The sequence below is a fragment of the Lactuca saligna genome, chromosome 1 (assembly GCF_052625555.1).
Source record: "Lactuca saligna cultivar CGN05327 chromosome 1, ASM5262555v1, whole genome shotgun sequence".
In the NCBI taxonomy this organism is placed as follows: Eukaryota; Viridiplantae; Streptophyta; class Magnoliopsida; order Asterales; family Asteraceae; genus Lactuca; species Lactuca saligna.
In genome coordinates this window covers 1,678,590-1,702,854 of record NC_136417.1, presented here as the reverse complement: position 1 = coordinate 1,702,854, position 24,265 = coordinate 1,678,590, and positions in this window count along the sequence as shown.

Genomic DNA, 24,265 nt, shown 5'->3' with positions numbered 1-24,265 from the left:
AACACACATGGAAGGTGTTATGAATACCATCTAGTTCTTCGGGTAATTCGAGCTTGTAAGCTTGGTTCCCAATCTTATGAAGAACTTTGAATGGTCCAATAAACATTGGACTCAACTTTCCTTGTTTCCCGAATCTTATAATTCCCTTCCACGGTGAGACTTTAAGCAAAACCGAATCCCAACTTCGAAGGTCATCGGTCGCCTTTTCTTGTCAGCATAGCTCTGTTGACGATCCTGAGCTGCTAACATTCTTTCTCTAATCACCTTTAACTTTTCAGCAGTCTCATGGACTATCTCGGGGCCCATAAACTGCTTTTCTCCAGCTTCAAGCCAACAAGATGGCGTACGACACTTCTGTCCGTACAATGCTTGATAGGGTGCCATCTTGATACTCGAGTGGAAACTGTTGTTGTCGGAAAATTCTACCAAAGGTAAGTGCTCATCCCAACTACCTTGGAAATCAAGGGTACACGCTCTTAGCATATCCTCAAGTGTTTGAATCATTCTCTCATTCTGAGCATCAATCTGCGGATGATAAGCTCTACTCAAACACATTTTTGTACCCAATTCCTCCTGTAGACTTCTCCAGAACCTTGACGTGAAACAACTGTCACGACCAAACACAATTGTTAGAGGAACACCGTGAAGCCTTACAATTTCCTTCACGTAAGCATTTGCGAGCTTATCCATAAACCACTTCTCGTTGGCTGCTATGAAGTGTGCACTCTTGGTGAAACGATCCACAACCACCCAAATCATGTCGTGACCATTCTTCGTCCTGGGTAGTTTAGTCACAAATTCCATCGTGATGTCTTCCCATTTACCCATGGGTACAAGTAAAGGTTATAAAACCCCATAGGTTTTCTGATGTTGTGCCTTGACTCTCGCATAAGTAACAAACTCGGCAAGATACTTCGCAACATCGAGTTTCATCATCGGCCACAAGTAGTAGGGTTTTAAGTCCCTATATATTTTAGTGCTACCGGGATGAATCGAGTACATGGTTTTGTGTGCTTCTTCCATCAGAAGATTTCTTATTCCTCCCGTCTTTGGTACGCAAATTCGATCTTGGAATACCTATAACCCTTGGTTGATTGTACCGAACTCCAACGTTTTCCCCAAACGTTCCTCCTTTTGGTCATTCTTCTCAGAAGCTTCCTCTTGAGCTTTCTTTATACTTTCCACAATGGTCGAGACAACTTCAATTCTCAACGCTCTTGGCCTTTTCCTTTCAAGATTAACTTTCCGACTAAGAGCATCAGCAACAACATTGGCTTTACCAGGGTGGTAAAGTATCTCACAGTCGTAGTCCTTGAGTAAATCCAGCCAGCGTCGTTGTCTCATGTTCAACTCCTTCTGATTAAAGAGATACTGGAGACTCTTATGATCAGTGAACAGCTTGTACTTCGTGCTGTAGAGGTAATGCCTCCATATCTTTAGAGAAAATACTACCGCCGCCAACTCCAAATCATGAGTGGGGTAGTTCTTTTCGTGCTCTTTCAATTGTCAAGATGTGTATGCTATCACCTTTTCTCTTTGCGTCAGAACACAACCCAACCTGACTCCAGATGCATCACTATAGACCGTGAAGTCTTCAACTCCATCCGGTAGAGAAAGTATCGCCGCTTCATATAGCTTCTTCTTCAGCTTCTCGAACGCTTCTTCATGCTTCTCATTCCACGTATATGTAGCTCCTTTATGGGTCAAAGCTGTCAATGGAGATGCTATTGAAGAAAATCCTTGGATAAATCGTCGGTAATATCCAGCTAATCCTAGAAAGCTCCGAATCTCCGTGGGACTTTTTAGTCGTTCCCACTTCATTACAGCTTCGATCTTTGCTGGGTTAACCATTATTCCTTCTTGGTTAACCACGTGACCTAGGAACTAGACTTCTCGAATCCAAAAATCACACTTGGAGAACTTAGCGTAAAGCTTCTCCTTCTTTAACACTTCCAACACTTCCCATAGATGCTTGCCATGCTCCTCTTGGCTCTTCGAGTAGATCAGAATGTCGTCGATGAGCACTATCATGGATTTATCAGGGAATGGTTTACAAAACCTATTCATCAAATCCATGAATGCTGCAGGAGCATTGGTTAGTCCAAATGACATAACCAAGAACTCGTAGTGTCCATATCGAGTTCTGAATGCAGTCTTCTCAATATCCTTCTCTCTCACCTTCAACTGAGGATATCTTGACCTAAGATCGATCTTTGAAAAGTAGCTTGAACCTTGCAGCTGATCGAATAGGTCGTCAATCCTCGGCAATGGATACTTGTTCTTCATCGTTGCCTTATTCAGCTCTCGGTAATCTATACACATTCTCATCCTTCTATCCTTTTTCTTCACGAATAACACCGGAGCTCCCCAGGGTGATGAACTAGGTCGAATGAAACTGTTATCCAACAGCTCCTGAAGTTGCATCATAAGTTCCTTCATCTCCGTCTATGCTAATCGGTATAGTGCTTTCGATATTGGTTTCGTCCCTGGTAACAAGTCTATTCGGAACTCTACTTGTCTATCAGGTGGTAATCTGGGAAGATCTTTGGGAACAACCTTCGAAAAATCACACACGACTGGTATATTTTGCACCTTCTTCTTTTCCTTCTTAGCATCGATTATGAATTCCAAGTATGATGCACATCCCTTGGATAAACGTTTTTTTGGCTTTCATCAAGGAGATGATTCCAGAATTTACTCGGCGTTTGTCCCCGTACACTATAAATGACTCTTTTCCGGGTGGGTTCACCCTTACTATCTTCTTCCTGCAAAGAATCTCAGTGTCGTTGGCGCTAAGCCAATCCATTCCCAAAACGATTTCGAAACCATTTAAATCTATGGGTAATAGCTCCTCGTGGAATTCGTTTTCGTTCAGGTCGATGACGATGTTCCTAATACGGTTACTAACATATATGAACTTGCCACTGGCAACTTCCACAATTAGAGCATCATCAAGTTTTTCTATAGGCAATGGTAATATTCTATCAAACTTATGGGATACAAACGAGTAGTTTGCTCCTGAATCAAATAGTATGTTGGCAGGTAAACCATTTACACGAAAGGTACCTGAAGCGACGTCTGCTACCTCCTTTGCAGCCTCGAGCGTCATTTGGAAAGCTCTTACCTTCGGCTTCGGTGGTATGTTGGGCATATCATACAGAGGAGTACGCTCACCATACTCTTAGGTTTTGGGCTTTGCGACAATTGGGCCTCGGCTTGGGCCAGTCATTGGGCTTGGTATAGGTTGGGTTGAAATGGGCCATCAGAAGTCAGGTAATGGACCAAGGACATCTTTGGGCTTGGGGGAAAGCGCATTTGAGGAGTTGGAACCAATTTAGAAAATTAGGCCATTAGTGGGCCTTTCGAGAGTTTGGAAAGATTAGAAGGAAATGGGCCTAGGTCATGGTCCACATTAGATCAGGGAGATCAAGGGGTAAAATGGTCATTTTACCCTTAGAAGGATTCTTAGTTTTTGACTAAGTGTTTATTGTGATAATGATAGCCGGGGAGTCGTTGGAGTAGCCATCAGAGATTCCCTCACACGAGTTTTCAGCAGCAGCTTGAGAGGTGAGTTTTCCTCCATTAGGAATGGGTTGAAGGCACCAATGTCGACCCATTTATGTATGTTAGCGTATGTCGGACTTAGGTCCGATGTCGGGGTTATCCTGATGTAGTTTATATGTTTATATGTTCCAGACTTCGGTCCGATGTCGGGCGGGGCATGTTGAAGGTCTCTATGATTGATGTCTTTGTGATTGTTTCATGTAATATTATGTGTTCCGGACTTCAGTTCGATGCCGAGGTAGCTCGATGAATGTTTAGTTATATGTTATGTGTTATAGGTTCCGGATTTCTGTTCAATTCTGGGGAAAGCTCGACGAAGGTTTAGTTTATATGTTTATGTTATGTATTATGTTACTTGTTTTTTGATATGATATATGTATACCAGACTTCGGTACGATGCCAGACAGAGCCTGATGTTGGGTAGGGCTCGATGCCAGATTTGTCCGATGACGGGCGGGGCCCTATGTAATGGGCAACGCCGAATGTATGCTAGTATGTGTATGGTATGTGGTAGTTTGGGGAGAGTCACTAAGCTTTGTTCTTACAGTTTTTAGTTTTGGTTTCAGGTACTTCTGGTAGCAAGGAAAGAGCTTCGGATGACTGCATGGCACACACCACAGTTTTCAGCCTGGGATATTTTAGACCTGGATATTCAGATACATGGTTTTTTTTATAGTGTTTTGATATGTGTTTGAGATACATGGTTTGGGATTTTTATTATGTTGTTTTATGAATTATGGATTTTCTTTAATGGTTTAAAACGAAATTTTTGGACTATATTTTTGGGATGTTACAGTGGGTCTTTAATTTCCTTTTTTAGTTTATTGTACTCACTTTCTTCAAGTAGCTTCTCTAGTTCTTGTAAATCATGTTTAACATCAAAATCTCCTTCTTGTAGAATCATGTAGCTCTCAGTTTCCTTTTCCTTCCATCCTCCAAGTTCTTTTTATAAAATTTCTTCGAACAATTCTACTAAAAAATCTGTGTCATCTCTTATTCTTAAATGTTTTATTTCTATATTAACCCCGGAATCTATAGCTTCTTTTCTAACTTGAAGAATGAGTTTGGACACTCTGATATCTACCAAGGCTCAGGCAGTGCTCAAAAAGGTCCTTCCAAGAATAATTGGCACTTGATCGTCTTCCTCCATATTTAGAACAATGAAATCTGCAGGAAAAACAAACTTGTCAACTTTAACTAATATATCTTCACAATTCCCTCTTGGAAAGGTCACCGTTTTGTTTACTAAGTGGATGGCCATGCAAATTGGTCTTGGTTTCGGGAGGTCAAACTTCTTAAAGAATGAATAAGGCATTAATTTAACACTTGCTACAGAATTTGCTAGAGCATAACTTGTGGCTAGATTTCTGAATTAGCATGGAAGTGTTAAACTACCCGGATCACCCATCTTCTTTGGTAGCATGTTCAACATAGAAGTTAAGCATGTTTCTTTTAGCATAGCTTTAGACACTTCTCCCATCTTCTTTCGATTTGTTAGGCGATCCTTATGGAACTTTGCGTGCTTTGGCATTTGATATAAGGCTTCAATGAACGGGACATTTGTTTGAAGGGATTTGATGTGCTCTAGGAAGTTTTGGTAGTATTCTGCATTTTTATCTTGCTTTGTTCAACTGGGAAAGGAAACAGTGGATGGTATTGCTTAACGGGTTCAACCTTTTTATTTTCAGATGGTTGCCATATTGTGGTATCTTCACCGCGTCGTGGTGACTGGTCAGTGGTTTTTTTTGACTTGCTTCTCACCCTTCCCGCACAACATTCGGGTTATTGTTAGTAATAAGAGTCAAATGGATAACACTTTTTCAACTTCTTGTTGTTATATCATGGATGTGCGCCACTCTTGGGTTATTCTCAGTGTTTCCTGGAAGTGTGCCCATTAATATTTCATTGAATTGATTTGATATTTTCCTGATTTGTTACTCAATGCTCTTGATTGCAGCTTGCTGATTTCTAAGTACTGCTTCGGTATCGCCATGTCTCTTTTATGATGCGGCAGCTAGACGAGCAAGCATTGCCTCAAAATCAGGTTTCTTCTCCGAGGTTGGTTCCAATTTTTGATAGAAGCCTCTTCTTCTTTTTTTTTTTTCATATTTTTCTTCCTTGGATTTCTTGTACTCATCATAAGATAACCACTTCTTTTTGGGATTTCTCTAGTCTTCATTATAACGACCACCGCTTGAATAGCAAGCTTGGGTATTTCAGTTTCCATTTTCATATAGATTATAATCTTTGGTAAAATGTAGCCCTTTTTAGTTTTCACATGCCACTCGTATTGCATAGATTTTTTGATCCATTTTTTTTCATTATCTTATCCATGTTATGCAACATTTCTAAAACTTCCGCCCTATCATATGAAGTAGAATTCACGATTCACCTAGTCACATCTTGTCGAGGGTTATGATATTCTCTTGAATGTTTGGAGAATTCCTCAATTAGCTCCTTGATTATGGTCGATGCTTTATTTGTAAATGGACCTTGAGAATCAAGGAGTTTCCTAGTCATTACATTTACCCTATCGTAAAAGATTGCTACTTCTTGTTGGATATTTAGATTGTTTTGGGGATACTTTCTAAGCAATCCCTTATAATTCTCCCATGCCTCATACAAAGACTCCCACGTTTTGTTCAAAGTTTTCAATGGCCTTCTTCAATTTGGAAACCTTTGAAGGTGGGCTAAATTGTTGTATGAACTCTTCAAACATTTGTGCCATTGTTATTATTGTGACCCGTGGTAGTGCCTTTAGCCAATCCTTTATTGCAACCCTCAGAGTAACGGAGAGCATTCTTAGTAAAACCATCTCATGTGGTATGTTTGTTATGTTGAAGTAGTTAGTGATATCATTGACCTCATCAATGTGCTTGTACGCATCCTCCAGGTCATTCCCATGGAATGGAATGTCTTTGAATTGAGCAAGTATGTTTCCTTTTAACTCAAAGCTAGTTGGTTTGGGAATTATAGGTTTCACAAGTCCTAGTTTGGTGTCTTCACACATCCGTATCTTGTATGCTTCCATTGTCATGTCAGCAATGTGCTTCATGTTGGTTTGGGCTCACTATAACAACCCAAATTTTTACAGACAATTCTTAACTTTTAATTTCATAAATACCAACCACAAGGTGTCCAAAAATCCCATTACATATCCATATTATTTTGAAATTTAGAGTATGAAAACTAAATCTGAAAACACTGGAGAATGCATGTCGTGCCATCAAGTCGGGCCCTTTCCCTTATCCATAGAAGTACCTGAAACATGTAATAAAACTATAAGCACAAGCTTATTGAGATTCCTAAAACAGACGAATCATATAATCACATAATACCATGCACACATATACACATATTAGTTTTCCATGGTCTTCATTGGAATTCCATGGGCTACCCCCATGGTCTTATATCCCTACGCAATGGGCTCCTCCCATGGTCTTGCAAAATGCCATGGGCTCCTCCCATGGTCTACACATAAGCCCACATATAAATCCAATAGCAAACAATTGCATATCTAAATATGAATCATCTAATAACCATTAATGGGTCGGCCTTGGTGCCTTCGACCCATGAGTGTGGTAAGAAGACTCACCTCAGTCTGTGGAACGCAAAAGTTGCTTGTCTAATAGTCCAAAACCGCACATTGAACAATGATACAATTAAACTTAAATTAGTATTATAGCACAACCTAATCAAAGAGTCTAAACACTTAAGCCTAGCTCTTCCATAATGACCCAAAACTCTTCCTTTTGCTAATGGGCCCAAGGTCCAAGATAAAATCATTAATGGGTTGCATGGCCTAATAAGTCCTAACCAAAGCAACTATGGCCCAAAACACAATACCAATCCAAAACTCTAAATGGGACCAAGCCCAAAGATGAATAAAGACCAATAAGCTTACAAACCCAAAACAAGGCCCAAACCCATCTAAGTGTGTACGCCCTGCGTACCACTCTAGTATGCTCAACGTACTAGCCCCTTACGCAGTACGCGCTGCGTACACGATACTACACATGGCATACAAGCCATACATGCACAATCGACAATTAAGGACTTTTTGCATGGGATTTCATCGTCAAACTTGAGATCTGAGTCCACTAAGATGTCCTCAGGCATAAAGTTGGCAACTTTATGCCCTTGCATGTCATGAGTGACCCCTATACTTCATGCTTCTCATTAAAACCTCATTTAAGACCTTTAGCTTATGCATGGGATTAAAACAACCTCCAAGATGGCACCTTATGCGTCAAACATGCTCAAAGAGCTTGGATCTAGCAACCCTAATCCCTGTAGTTTCTCAACTCACAAAAGAAGGTCTAAAAGCCAAAAAAAGGACTCTAGAACAAAACCCTAGCTCAAAAAATCAAAAGAGATGACAAGGTCGTGACGTTATACCCCCAAAAGTTCTTCAAGATGATCTAGAAGCTCAATAACACCCAAAGCTTGATCACCGCCTTCTCCTTCTTGAATGCACTCTAAAATGGCCACCAACACACTTTTAAGTTGAAGAATCATACTCAGGAGGAAAAATGAGGTTAAGGGACGAAATAAGACTATGGAGGCTGACTAGGGTTTGGTATAAAATCCATAAGGACGTTTATATAGGTTTGAAGCCCAAAAATTAGGGTTTGGTGTTCGGCCACGTACACCCCATGTAACCATTGGTACGCCCAGCGTACGTGCCGAACCTTCACAATCCACCCAACCTTAGTACGCTAAGCGTACTCCTCAAGTACGCCCAACATACTAAAATACCAACTTTTTTAATGACTTTCATGCTAGGGGTAAGAAGTGTATATACCTAAATCCCGACCGTTACGAATCTCCCCCACTTGAACTAGTCTTCATCCTCGAAGTCTGCTGATGAGAAAAGATCCGGATAATGCTTTCTCATTTCATCCTCGAGCTCCCAGGTCCATTCGGAGCCTCTCTGATGTTGTTATTGCACCTTCACTAGCTTCACCACTTTGTCACGAAGAGCCTTAGTCTTCCTATACAACACTACGACGAGTTTCTTAAAATATATCAAGCTTTTATCTACCTGAATATCATCCAATGAAATAACTACAAACTCATATGATACACACTTCCGGAGCTGAGACACATGGAAGGTGTTATGGATCTGACTGAGCTCATTCGGAAGGTCTAATCGGTAAGCAACCCTGTTGACTCGGGCAACAATCCTGAACAGACCAATAAATCAGGGTACCTTCTTGCCCCTCTTCTGAAATCGAATTACACCCTTCCAAGGTGACAACTTCAGCAAAACAAAATCTCCCACCTAAAACTCAAGATCCGAACTACACCGGTCAGCATAACTTTTCTGATGGCTCTACGCGACTCGCAACTTGTCACGTACCTACTGAATCAACTTGGTGGGCTTAAGCACCACCTCAGTACTTCCCATAACTCAATGTCCAACCTCCCCAAACAAACTGGAGTCCTACACCTTCGACCATACATCATATCAAATGGGGTTCGGTCAATACTAGCATGATAACTATTGTTATATGAGAACTCTGCTAGAGGGAGGTAAGTATCCCAACCCCCCGTCCCGAAATCCAGTACACATGCCTGAAGCTATGCCTTGAGTGTATGGATCATTCACTCGCTCTGTCCATCGATCTCGGGGTGGTAAGTAGTGCTGAAATGAAATTGAGTACCCAACTCCTCATGAAACTTTCTCTAGAATTTGGACGTGAAATGAACATCGCGGCCTGAGACCACATATACCGGCACCCCGTGTCTGACTAACATCTCCCACACATAAATGCTACTAATTTCTCAGCGAAGATGCTCTCGGAAATTCAAATAAAATGTGCACTCTTGGTTAACCTCTCCACAATAACCCAAATGGAATCCACACATCACATCATCTTAGGTAGTTTCGTGATAAAATCCATGGTGATCTCTTACCATTTCCACATGGGAATAGGTAGCGGCTGCATCTTGCATGTGAGGCCTTTGATGTTCGACTTTGACCTTTCTGCAGGTTAAACACCGCTCGACAAACCATGCAACCTCCTACTTCATGCAGGGCCACCAATAGCTTAATCTTAGGTCTGAGTACATCTTTGTGGCCCCTGTATCAATAAAAAATTTGGACTTGTGTGCCTCCTCCAAGATTCTTTGCCTCACACCCCCGGATACCGGAACCTAAACTCTGCCACACTGAGTCAATAATCCTTGGTTTTCCCGAACAAACAATGGAATCTGCCCCCGAATCCACTCAGTCTTCCAGTTCTCCTTTTTCAAACCCTCCACTTGAGCCTCCTTGATCATATCCAATAAATGTGAAATTACTGTCATCCTCAAGAAAAACGTCTCTAATCGAGGAACTTGTTGTCTTACTGCTCAAAGCATCGACCACCACATTGGCCTTCCCGGAATGGTACAAAATCTCACAGTCATAATCTTTCACCACATCTAACCACCTTCTCTGATGCATATTCAAACTCTGTTGATCCATCAAATACTTGAAACTCTTGTGATCAGTGAAGATGGTACATCGTACCCCATATATATAATGCCTCTAAATCTTGAGGACAAATACCACTGTCCCTAATTTCAAATCATGAGTGGGGTAATTCGTCTTATGAGGCTTCAGTTGCCTCGAGGCATAAGCAATCACATGCGCCCTCTGCATCAGCACAACTTCTAACCCTAAAATAGAAGCATCGCAATACACCACAAAATCATCCAATCCTTTGGGTAGAGCTAGAATTGGGGCCTCACATAATTTCTGCCTCAATGCCTTGATAGCTGACTCCTAATATGGACCCTACCAAAAAGTCACACTCTTCTTGGTCAAATGGGTCAAGGGTACAACAATTTTGGAGAAATCCTGGATGAAACTCCGATAATACCTTGCTAATCCTAAGAAACTCCTAATCTCGAATGCGTTTTTTGGAACCTCCCAACGCATTACCACCTCAATCTTGGTGGGATCCACCAAAATACCCTCTGGGTTGATGATGTTCCCCAAAACTACACCTCACATAACCAAAACACACATTTAGAGAATTTGGCATAAAGGCTCTCCCTCCTCAAGGTCTCCAACACATCTCTCAAATGCTGCTCGTGCTGCTCCTTGGTCTTAGAATAGATCAAAATATCATCAATGAAAACAATCACAGACTGATCCAACATTGGTCTATAAACTCGGTTCATGAGATCCATGAACGCTGGTGGAGCATTGGCGAGCCTAAATGGCATCACCACAAACGAGTTCTGAACGTCGTCTTTGGTTTGTCTTCATCCCAGATCCTCATATGATGATACCCTGACCAAAGATCAATCTTGGAAAACCACGATGCACCCTGAAGCTGATCGAACAAATCATCAATCCTCATAAGTGGATAACGGTTCTTCACCGTTAGCTTGTTCTGCTCTCGATAATCAATAGATATCCTATGCGACCCATCCTTCTTTTTCACGAATATGATCGGTGCTCCCCAGGGGTAACTATTCGGACAAATGAATCCCCAATCTAGCAGCTCCTAAAGCTGCATAGACAACTCTTGCATATCAGGCGGAGCTAGACGATACGATGCCTTGGCTATCGGAGCTGCACCAGGCACTAAATCGATACAAAACTCCACTTTCCTCTTGGGTGGAACCCCATGCAACTTGTAACATCCCGATTCCCAGGTATGCGAATTTTTGTTAAAAAAGGCAATTTTCCATGGAACCCGTCAAGTTGATGGCCTCAACTCGATGTGTTGAAAGTCTTTGGCCTGCAGATCTTTTTAGAACAACTCGATGAGTTGGAGAGGAAAACTCGATGAGTTGGTGGCTGATTAAGAAACCGTAATTTTTAAGTTGTTGCACCCTATTTAAAGGCCATATACCCTTTGGGTGGCCACCTTACCCGACTCCTTTTTCCAGAAGCCCTAGTTTCGTGCTTTCTCTTCCATATTTCTGTGTGTGTGAGCTTGAAGAGTGTTTTCTTGGTGTTCTTTTGAAGACGATTGAAGGTTGAAGTGGTTTGTATGGAAAGAAGGCTATAGATCTAGAATATTCTCTCTTGTTGCAGTCATTTGGAGGTATAAATTCGACACCTTATCTTAGATCTTAATCCTTGAAAGTTTATTGTCATGTTGGCTCAATTTTGAGTTTGTTCTTGGATTGAGCATGTCATGAAGTTATAACTTATGATCTGGACGTCTCATGGCATCATTGGACTTAAAGTTGCAAGCTTTATTGAGTTCTAGGCCTCTTTCATGCTTTAGGTCCCTTATTAAGCCTTCGTGGAGTGTTTTAGCATCCTAATGCCATGCGTGGATGTAAAGTTAGCAACTTTATGTCGTTTTCCAACTCTTGGGTATCAGATCAACATTCTTGAGCGCTAGAAGGGATGAAAAATGACTGAATGTGTTAAGCTGGGAAAACTCGATGAGTTGTTCTGACAACTCGATGAGTTGGCTTGGGTTTTCCTACTTTTCTGGATACTGTAGGAACCTAACAAGCTATTTAAATAACTCGGCGAGTTGGCTCATGTTTTCCCCATTTCTCTGAGTAGTGTAGTAACTTGACGAGTTGGTATGTGCACTCGGCGAGTTAAGTCAATATGGACTGTTGACTTTAACTTTGACCATGGTTGACCAAGATTGAATTTGAAGGCATTTTGGGTATTTCGGGGTTTTGATAGAAATGGTCACTTGGTGGTTGTAGGATTTTGAGTCCGGAGCTGAGTTTTTGGAGTTGGATTTTATCGGTTCAACGCTACTTGTGAGGTGAGTTTTCCTTAGTTTACTTTTGGGTCGAAGGCACCAATGTCGGCCCTTTTTGGATGGTTATTATGGTACATAGGATGTTTCTATATTGTTATGTTCTATTGGATTTGTCTGCGTTTATTTGTTAATTGACTATGTAGTTATGAATTATGTATATGTCGACATGTGTGTGTGTGGTTGGGTTGAGGTGGTCCTGCTTTGTGTTGTAGGCCAATAAACCCAGGGCGGTCCGGGTAGATTGAAGACCTACAAGGCAGTCCAATCAGGCCGAAGCCCCGACAAGTGGTCTAGATAGGCTGTAGGCTCTGCGAGGTGGTCCAGTCATGCCGAAGGCTCAGGAGCGGTCCAGATAGGCTGAAGGCCCTGCGAGGTGGTCTAGTCAGGATGAAGGCTCATTTATTCATGATGTTGTTTGTTATGTTATGTGGTGGTATTTTAGGGAAGACTCACTAAGCTCCGGGCTTATAGTTTTTGGTTATGTTTCAGGCACCTCAGATGATCGTGGAAAGGCAAAGACTTGATTGTGCACCTCTTCGTATTTTTTGTTATGATTTATGGGAAAAACTGTAATGTGAAAATGATTTTTAAAACAATATGTATTAAATGATGGTTTTTGGATTTATGTAAGAGTTTTAAAATTTTCAAAATTTAATGAATGTTACAAAAGTCCTCGGGGAATACATCAGGAAAATCTTGCATAATCAGTACCCTACTCATATCTGGCGCGGCCTCTACCCTCGTATCCAAAACATAAGCCAAAAACCCAGAACAACCCCATTGAAGGAGTCTCTTAGCCCTCACAGCCGAACATAGAGCAAGTCCATGTGAGGCTCTCTCTCTATGAATAGCTACTTCTCCACCATTTAGGGTTCAAACTCTCACCAATTGACGCTCACAATCTATCATGGCCCCATTGGGCCCCAACCAATCCATCCCGATGATCACCTTCAATCCTTGCAAAGGAATCGGAACCAAGTCGATAGAAAACCTCTCCCCGAACATATTCATAACACTTCTCCGAAATACTATCACTACAATCATGGTGTGGTCATCCGCAATCTCCCAGAGCATCTTGAAACTTCTTGCTGAGTGCAAGAGATACAAACGATCAGGTAGCCCCCGAATCAAAAAGAATCTGAGCCGACAAGCCATTAATCAAAAAGGTCCCTATATAAAATCATAACAACATAAGCACAACAATAACATAAACAAGAAAGAAATAGAGCACATACCAGTCATGATGTCAGGCGCCGCTCGGGCCTCCTCAGTAGTCAGCTGAAATGCGCGGATATTCATTGTAGGAGCTTCCACCTTGATCAGACAGCCATCAGTAATCCTCATCATAGCGGAAACAGGCGTTGCCACTACTAATCCTCCTCTAACCAAACTTAGACAATCAACCTTTTATGGACGGATTGTTGTAGTGAAAATAAATCAAGCCCTTCTTGGGCAATCCCGCTCATGTGACCCGGCTGGCCACACACATAACATGCTAAGCCCGCTGCTCGACATGCTCCACTGTGCAGCTTATCACACTTGGTACAATAGTCACAGCCCTGCAGGGAGGATCAGAGGTCTTAGGCTTCTTGGCTTGACCCACTGCTTTCTGAACCTGCTCCGACTTCCGCCATCTCATTTAGGGTCTTAGGCTCGTGCGGACCTCTGACTCAATATTCTGTTCTTGGGTTTTCTCCACCATCTCATTTAGGGTCTTGCACCCCGAAAATCTCACAAACTAATGGACATCATCCCTCAATATGGAATGATACCTTGTTTTCTTCATCTCCTCATCCTCATCATACTGCGGAACCAATAATGCCCTCTCTCAGAACTTGGCGGTGATCTCCACAATAATCTTGGTAGTCTGCTGCAAATCATGGAACTCTCTCACCAAATGATGCACCTCAATGGAAAGTGTAAACTCTTGATTAAATCTCCTCACAAACACCTTCCAATACATCTCAGCCACACCCGCAGATCCCACCTCGCAGCTCACCTCCTCCCACCAATCTCATGCTTGATACCTCAACATACAAGATGGAAACCCTACCTTTGTCTCCTCAGAAAAAAATCTCATATGCTGGGCATTCTCCATTTCTTCCACCTAACGCCGACTAGTGATAGGATCCTTGACCCTGAAGAACTCATGCGCTTCACACGCCTTAAACTCCCTGAACGAAGGAGCTCGGGCCCCAAATTGGCCTGCAACAATCGCGAATTGGAAAGATCTGAGCTGCTAGTCCATGATCTCCATGATGTCCTCCTTGACAGTACAAAAAATCACCAAGGTAGCATCAAGGATGCCACTAGTAACCTCGGCAGCGATAAGATCGTGTAGCCTCTCATCAATATGCTCTGCACCAGAGCCTGACCTGATCCTAATATTGAACCTGAAGGATGTGATTTTCACATTTATTTTGATTTTGCAGGGACTAAGAGAAAGTGAAGAGGTAGAGCATGGAAGGGTGCACTAATCATGGGCAATACATGAACTTCTCCTGCTGGAAAGATTGGAACTTTTACGCTTATGCTTAACAGTGATGTTTGATTAAATTTAATTAATTTTTGCTATTCATCAGAAATGATGTGAACCATTATTTCTTTTCATTCACTTTTTAGACAATGTTTTCAATATTCATTTAATGATATGAATGGATCGATTTTGGTTTATAAGAATGGGATTATTATGTTAGAAGCTTTACCTTGTGATGGTGTGTATGAAACTGTGATTTGTGTTGATAGATTAGGTAATAGTGTATTTCATATTGATTCGTCGAATGGTTTAGACAAGGTATACTTGTGACATTTTCGTCTTCGGCACATTAACAAGAAATGCATCACCTGACTCCAAAAGGATGGAGTGTTGGAATTATTTGACTTAAGGCTAGATGATGAATACGAATCTTGTTTTTTGGGGAAGATGACAAAATCACCTTTCAATAGATCTTATGAAATAGGTGAGGGTTTTTAGATGTCATACACATAGATGTGTGTGGACCCTTTAGATCCACAACAAGGGATGTTAATCAATTTTATGTGACATTTCAGATGATTATAGCAGATATGGTAATATCTACTTAATCAAGCATAAATCAGAAACCTTTGAAAAGTTCAAAAATTTTAAACATCAAGTCGAGAACCAATTAGGAAAGAGGATAAAGATGCTCTGAACTGACAGATGTGGAGGGTATCTTAGTATCGAGTTGCACGACTATCTCAAGGAATGTGGAATTATTTCACACTAGAATCCTCCTAGGACATCAGAACTTAATCGTGTGGCTGAGAGGCTTAATCGGACATTGTTAGACATGGTTCGTTTGAAGATGAGTCGAGCTTCTCTTCCCATTTCTTTTGGGGGTATGCCTTAGATACATCCACCCATATCCTCAATCTTGTTCCTACCAAGAGGGTTGTCAAAAGACTTCACAAGATGTGGAAAGGGAAAGATCCCTCATTAGCACATATCAGTGTTTGGTGTTGTGAAGCTTTTATTTGAAGAGAGACCCAAGTAAGAACGTGGCCTTTGTAGCACGAAGAGGAGTCTATCGCAAAAGAGAGATTATATGCAAAGAGGACAATGGGAGTACAATTGACGTTGAAGAGATTTAAGAGTTAACAATTAAGGGACCTTAGAAGATATTAGCACTCAACCAGAGGATGGGACTCCTATTGAACCCATTGACAAATCATTACCTCTTCGCCAGTCAATTAGAGTTAGCATGCCACCTTAGTTATGTGGTTTCCATATAACTACAAAGGGTGACACGTTTGTCAGTGATTGTACATTGGTAAATTTGGATGTGACAACCAACTACAAAGAATCAATGGTATGCCCTGAAGCTACCAAGTGTAAAGACGCAATATATAGCAAGATCAAGTCCATGTATGGTAACCAAGTTTGGAATTTGGTTGATCAAGAATCTGGTCAGAAGACAGTTAGTTGGAAATGGATCTTTAAGAAGAAGACCGACATTGATGGAAAGGTACACACTTTCAAGGCATGATTGGTTACAAAGGGATTTACTCAAACCCCATGGATTAATTTGTTGGAATAGGTGTCTAAGCCCAAAACTATAACTAGTATGTACTTGATCCGATAATAACATGGCCATTTTGGGTTGCCTTCACCATAACAACTTGACTGGATGAATAATGGAGAAAATTGTGATTTATTAATATATTATAAGAATAATATATTAATTGAGAAATCATATTATTTTATTAGTATTGATCAGAAATTAATTTGGTGGTCAAAAGAGACTGATTAAATTGTGGGGAATGATATTGTAATTATAGGATAATTGCAAAGTTGGGATTATGGATCCCTAAGGAAGGGATGGACGAATTCTATGAGGGAGTCCACATAGATTTCGTCCATAGGGCCTTCTGGAAGGATCTTGTGGGCTGCTTGAGGATTAAGCAACTGGATTAGGGTTTTACCTGAAACCCTAGTAGCTCAGCTATATAAGGAACCCCTTGGATGCCTAAAATTGGCTAGTAGAACCCTAGATGGAATACCGGCTGATTTTGAGCCTCCTAAACCTCTCTCATATTCTTCCAGCTTTCATCTTGGTGTTTGTGATCCATTTTAGGGGCAACAATTGAGGCACTAAGCTCTTGAAGGTCAAGATCTACAAGTTACAATCAAAAGGTATTCTTCTAAACTTGTATTGAGTTATGATTTTCGAAAATTGTAGGCTAGTTAGGTTTCATGCTTTGGATAACTTGATTTTCATGTATAACTTGAGAACAACATAGATCCAAAGCATTAGGGTTGCATGTGAACCATAGAATTGTTGTAGTGCTAAAAACCCATCAGTGGTGTCAGAGCTTAGGCTATTTTTCTGTTGTATTTGATGTTATGTTTAATTGTTCAAAACCGAATGAAATCGATTTTTGGCCTCTGACAGATGAACTCGACGAGTCCATATTGGGACTCGACGAGTCGAAAGCCTAACTAGATGAGTTGACTCATCTGTAGCCACTATGACGAGTCGAAAGCCTAACTTGATGAGTTGACTCATCACGACCACAATGAAGGATGGAGAGTCTCTCACGACCCACTTGCAAAGAATGCAAAGATACATGGATCGTTTGCTCAAGCTAAATATCAATTTCGATGAAGAGTTGGCCGTTGATATTATCCTCCGCTCTTTACCTCCTTGTTATGAGCAGTTCAAGATGACTTATCATATGGACAAGGATGAGGTGGCCTTTAGAAAATTTCAACGGTTGTTAAGAACTACTGAAACAGGATTGAAAGGCAAAGCTATCACATCAACCTCTACTGCTGCTACCCCTATCTTGGCTATTTGGAAAAGGAAAGGGAAGAAAAGGAAAGATCCTTCTAAGAGCCACAAGGGAAAGTATCATGATGGTTCTTATTCAAGAGGAACTAAAGGTGGTTTTTCTGCTGCCTCGTCTAATCTGAAAGATGTAGAGTGCTTCCACTGTCATGAAAAGGGGCATTGGAAACAAAGCTGCTCGAAGTAACTACAAGACATCAAGGATGGGAAGATAAAGCCCACCTTTGCAGGAATTTACACTATTTAATCTAATAACTCATCACATGCTATTTCTTGGGTCCTTGACACATGATGTGGTTTTCACATTTGTTCTGATTTGTAGGGCCTAAGAAGAAGTAGGGATGTGGAGCACGAGAAGATGAACTTGATCATGGGGAATAATAAAGCGTTGCCTATCACCAAGATTGGAGTTGTTTAGTAGTGGGTTAGGTTTAGTGTTAAATAATTGTTGCTACTCGTCAGAAATGACAAGGAATATTATTTCATTTCATGGTTTGTATAAACAAGGTTTTTGTAACGTCATAAAATTTCCAACCAAAAATTTTCATTTTTACAACCATCAAAACATGAGTAATAAGTTTATATTCCAAAGTAACAATGTAGTCACAACCGATTACATAACAAAAGATAAAATAGTTTTCCCCGAGTGTGTGTACGGTCACGCTGGCGCCTTCCCACGGTCCTCATTCGTACCTGAAACACATAATGCAACAACTGTAAGCATAAAGCTTAGTGAGTTCCCAAAATACAACATACGCACATACGCCTTTCCAGGCCTTGACCTTCCGGTCCATGTGTCTCAGGGGACTTCCGTCCCGACTGGATAAACCTTCCGGTCCTACCCACATCAACCCTTACAGTCCATATGATCACGCCTTTCGGCCCATATCAAACATATCATACATGACACATATAGCAAATAACTTAACACACATAAGGCATATATTTCATATCATATTCGACCTTCCGGTCACCCAGTCAAAACCCTTCCGGGTACAGTATAGTGAGAAGACTCACCTCGTATGCCTCGCTAAGTCGCTAATTGTGAATCCTGGAATCACTCGGGCTCGAACCCTCGAGCTGCAATCCTCCTATGATATTATAAATCTATAATTATTACTTGTACCACTAAGGTGGACCATCCATATCAAGTCAACACAGGTTGACTTGGTCAGCAGTCTTTAGACAATTTGGACCAGACTCGGCGAGTGCACAATAGCGACTCGGCGAGTCTACGTGTTTTTACCAACTCTCAAGAATTTTCCCTTTGACTCGTCGAGTACTCCCCCGACTCGACGAGTTCCACCTGGGCCTGAATCACAGGGCCACCGCGACTCAACTCGCCGAGTCGAAGGTCAACTCGGCGAGTCCCAACCTGACTCGGTCCACCTGTCAAAACCTTTCCAACTCTCTGCGACTCACTGAGTCGCCCACAACTCGGTCCGGACTACACACAGGATGGTCTCAAGGACAATCTTCAAGCGACTCGTCGAGTCTGTTCTTCAGACTCGGCGAGTCCATGCCATGCACCAGCTAAAACTGGCTTTTGCGGTCAAATCCGTTCCATACATACATAGATCTGGCCTTCCCAAGCTTATTTGTCACGTAAAGTCTTAGTCTTGGTTGCCATGCAATGCATACAAGGCTTACTTTGAAGAAACAACCACTTATTTGGCATGTTTAGCTTCTAACTCAAAAGAATGGACATAAAGCTTGTCATGAGGGGTCTCCTGGACCTGCTTAAGTCCAGATCTAGGTTCCATGTCTCCATGGGACCTCTCATACTTCTTATTCAAGCCAAGAAATGCAAGAAGAAACCCTAGATTTGGCCCATCAACACAAAACATGAAGATTGTCTCAGAAAATTACCTCAAGAAGACCCCCTTGATGAAATAGCAACAGATCTAAGCTCCCCAACACTTCAAGCTTGCTCCTCTCCCTCCTTTCCTTGCAATATCACACAAAATGATGAACAAAAGGCCTTCAAACACACTCACAAGGGCTTACAGACGTATGGAGGCTCTTAGGGTTCAAGGTGGCCGCATATGAGGGCCATAAGGTCCTTTAAATAGGGCTTAGGACCGGGAAATTAGGGTTTCATCAAACAGCACGGACTCGCCGAGTCATCCCTTGGACTCGCCGAGTCCGGATGCGAACCCCCGCTCAAAAACGCGACCCGACTCGGCGAGTTCGACTACCAACTCGCCGAGTCCCCTCACAGAATGACAAAAATATATGAAATGAAGATACCTGGGGATTCGGGCTGTTACAAATCTCCCCCACTAGAATAAGACTTCGCCCTCGAAGTCCCGCTTAGGAAAAAAGCTCCGGATGCTGCTCCCGCATCTCATGTTCCGGCTCCCCGGTCATCTCTGATCCCTTCCGATGCTGCCACTGAACCAATACCAGGGGTACCTCCTTGTTTCTCAAAACCTTGATCTTCCGATCTTTGATGGCCACAGGTCTTTCAGCATAATTCAGACTTGCATCCACCTGAATATCCCCTATCGGAACCACCGCTGATTCGTCGGCTATACATTTCTGCAGTTGCGACACATGGAAAGTATCGTGAATCTGTCCCAACTCTGCTGGCAAGTCTAAACGGTAGGCTACCCGACCCACCCTTGCGATCACACGGAAAGGACCAATATACCGGGGCCCCAACTTGCCCCTCTTCCTGAACCGAATCACTCCTTTCCAAGGAGAGACCTTCAGGAGCATGAGATCACTAACTTGGAACTCAAGCTCGGACCGTCGCCTGTCTGCATAACTCTTCTGCCGGCTCTGAGCGGTCAACAACCTTTGCCTGGCCATCTGAATTTACTCGTTCGTCTGAAGCACGATCTCCATGCTACCCATAACCTGTTGTCCCACCTCACCCCAACAGATGGGGGTGCGACACCTCCGCCCATACAACAGCTCAAAGGGCGGCATACCAATGCTCGAATGATGGCTGTTGTTATACGAGAACTCTGCTAAAGGTAGATAGGTGTCCCAGCTCCCTCCGAAGTCCAACACACATGCCCGAAGCATGTCCTCGAGTGTCTGAATTGTCCGTTCACTCTGGCCGTCTGTCTGAGGATGATATGCCGTACTGAAATGTAACCTAGTACCCAACTCTTCATGGAATTTCTTCCAGAACCTCGAAGTGAAACGCACGTCGCGGTCCGAAATAATCGAGATCGGCACCCCGTGCCGAGATACTACTTCCCTCACATATAACTCAGCCAACTTCTCCGCAGAAGAGCTCTCACTAATAGCTAGAAAATGAGCGCTCTTTGTCAGCCGATCCACAATTACCCAAATCGCATCGACTCCTCTCGCCGTTCGCGGTAACTTGGTGATGAAATCCATAGAGATTTGTTCCCACTTCCATTCGGGAATCTCTAGCGGTTGCAGCTTACCGTGCGGTCGCTGGTGTTCGGCCTTGACCTGCCGACAAGTCAAGCACCTCTCGACGAACCAAGCGACATCCCTTTTCATACATGGCCACCAGTACTCCTTCTTGAGATCCAAATACATTTTCGTAGCACCAGGATGAATCGAGAATTTCGATCGATGTGCTTCCTCCATCAAAATAGTGCGCGCACCGCCCACAAACGGCACCCAAATCCATCCCTGACAAGTCATAAGCCCTCGACCATCCGTAACAAATCCTGATACCTGACCTACCACCTGTTCCTTCTTCTGGTGTTCCGGCTTTGCAGCCTCCATCTGAGCCCCTCGAATAATGTCCAGAATCGGGGTCAAAACCGTCAACCTCATACAAATATCTCGGATAGGGGCGCTATCCGCCCTACGGCTCAATGCGTCGGCTACCACATTAGCCTTGCCCGGGTGGTACAGGATCTCACAATCGTAATCCTTCACCACATCCAACCACCTCCTCTGCCGCATATTTAGATTTGGCTGATCCATCAAGTATTTCAAGCTCTTATGGTCCGTGTAAATCGTACACCGAACTCCGTACAAATAGTGTCGCCAGATCTTGAGGGCAAACACCACCGCCCCCAATTCCAGGTCGTGCGTGGGATATCTCGACTCATGAGGCTTTAACTGCCTCGAAGCGTACGCTATCACATGACCCCTCTGCATAAGTACCGCCCCCAAACCCGATATAGAGGCATCACAGTATACCACAAAATCCTCCATCCCTTCCGGGAGTGCAAGCACCGGAGCCTTGCACAATTTCTGACGAAGCGTCTCAAATGAAGACTGCTGCTCCGGTCCCCATGAAAACGCAACACCCTTCCGGGTCATCCTAGTAAGTGGCATAGCGATCTTGGAGAAATCCTTGATAAATCTGCGGTAATATCCAGCCAAACCCAGAAAACTCCTGATCTCGGTGGGCGATCTCGGCACCTCCCACCTCAACACCGCCTCAATCTTGGCCGGGTCGACCAATATCCCCTTCTGGTTCACAAGATTCCCGAGGAATTGGACCTCTCGTAACCAGAAATCACACTTGGAGAACTTGGCATACAGTCTCTCCGATCTCAAAACCCGAAGAATCTCCCGCAAATGTTCCTCATGCTGGTCCCTAGTCCTTGAATACACCAAAATATCATCGATGAATACGATCACCGACCGATCCAGCATCGGTCGGCACACCCTGTTCATGAGGTCCATGAATGTGGCCGGGGCATTGGTGAGCCCAAAAGGCATCACCACGAACTCATAATGTCCATAACGAGTCCTGAAGGCAGTCTTTTGGATATCCTCCTCGCGAACCCTCATTTGATGATATCCCGACCTCAAGTCAATCTTGGAAAACCAAGATGCCCCCTGCAACTGATCGAACAGATCGTCGATCCTAGGTAACGGGTATCGGTTCTTAATCGTCAACTTGTTTAACTCCCGATAATCGATACACATCCGATGTGAACCATCCTTCTTCTTGATGAACAAAATCGGCGCTCCCCAAGGCGAACTACTCGGTCGAATGAATCCCTTCCCCAACAGCTCCTGAAGCTGCGAGGATAATTCCTGCATTTCCGGTGGAGCGAGACGGTAAGGCGCCTTGGCGATGGGCGCCGCTCTCGGAACCAAATCGATACGAAACTCCACTTGCCTCTCCGGAGGCACACCTGGTAACTCCTCAGGGAAGACATCCGCAAACTCGCATACAACCGGAACGTCATCAATCGAATTGGGCCTCTCCGCGGTCACACGAGTATCCATCACATAGGCTATGAATCCATCACAGCCTTGCTGCAGACTCTGCCTTGCCCTGGCTGCTGAACAAAACACCGACCCACACCGGGTCCCTTCGCCATAAACCGTGAGCACTCCCCCACTAGGGTCTCGAATCATCACCAGCTGTCTCTCGTAGTCAATGACTGCTCCAAACTTACTCAACCAATCCATGCCCACAATAATGCAAACATCCCCCATAGCTATAGGGACCAAGTCTATAGGAAACTCGACCCCAAAAATCTCGAGCACGCATCCTCGAATCACCTCGGTGGCGTATACCGCTCTCTCGTTTGCTATAGCAACTCGCAGGGGACGACTCATCGTCTCCCGATCGATATCGATGTGCTGGCTAAAAGCCAACGAAACAAAGGACCGACTCGCACCTGAGTCGAATAATACCAAAGCAGGCACATGATTCACAAGAAAAGTACCTACGCAGATAGTAATATAAGCATAATATCTCACAATAAATGTAAATACATGAAAGAATACAAACCGGCCACTACATCAGGCGCCGCGCGGACCTCCTTCGTAGTCAACTGGAAAGCTCTCCCACGAGCCTTCGGGGCCTCGGTCTTCACTGGCCGAACCTTAGGAACCCTGGCAGCAGGCGAAGATCCCTGGCGAAGCTGGGGGCACTTGGCCTTCCGATGGCCAGTCTGGTTGCAATGGAAGCAAACCATAAATCCCTTGGGGCAATCCCTCGCAATGTGCCCCTCCTTGCCACACTTGTAGCAAGCACCCAATCGACATGCCCCCTCGTGACCCTTGCCGCACTTCCCACAAGTGTGGCTCTTCTGTCCTCCGGATCTCAAATCAGCGGACTTGGTCCGCTTGGCTGCCGGCTGCGACTGAGCCGGCCGCCGATCCACCCGTTGAGACTCGACCTCCTCCCTGGCCTGGGTCTCCAACTCGATCTCCCGCTTCCTGGCATTCGCCTGAAGCTCAGCAAAAGTCTGATATGACGAGTTCGATACGAACTCCCGGATGTCTCTCCTCAGCACTCCCAAATACCGGCTCATCCGAGCCTGCTCCGTGGACACCTGCTCGGGGCAGAACATCGCCCTCTCGTGAAACTTCCGCATGATCACTGTAACCGAATCGTTACCCTGCTTGAGGGTCAAGAACTCTTGAACCAATCATTCCCTCTCTACCGGGGGAACATACTCGTCTCTGAACATAGTAGTAAATCTCTCCCAAGTCATGGCTGAAACCTCCGCAAGAGTGAAGTTCGCCGTCACGAACTTCCACCAATCCTTTGCTCCCAGGCGGAGCTGGTTCAAGGCGAACCGCACCCTCAGATGCTCCGGACATGAACAAGTATAGAAGCATCCCTCAATATCAGCAATCCACCTCATCGCAGCAATCGGATCCTGCGTCCCGTCAAACTCTGGTGGTTTCGTGTTGCTGAACTCCCGGAACAGCAACGAGTCACCCCCCTGTGGTCTGGCAGCAGCCACA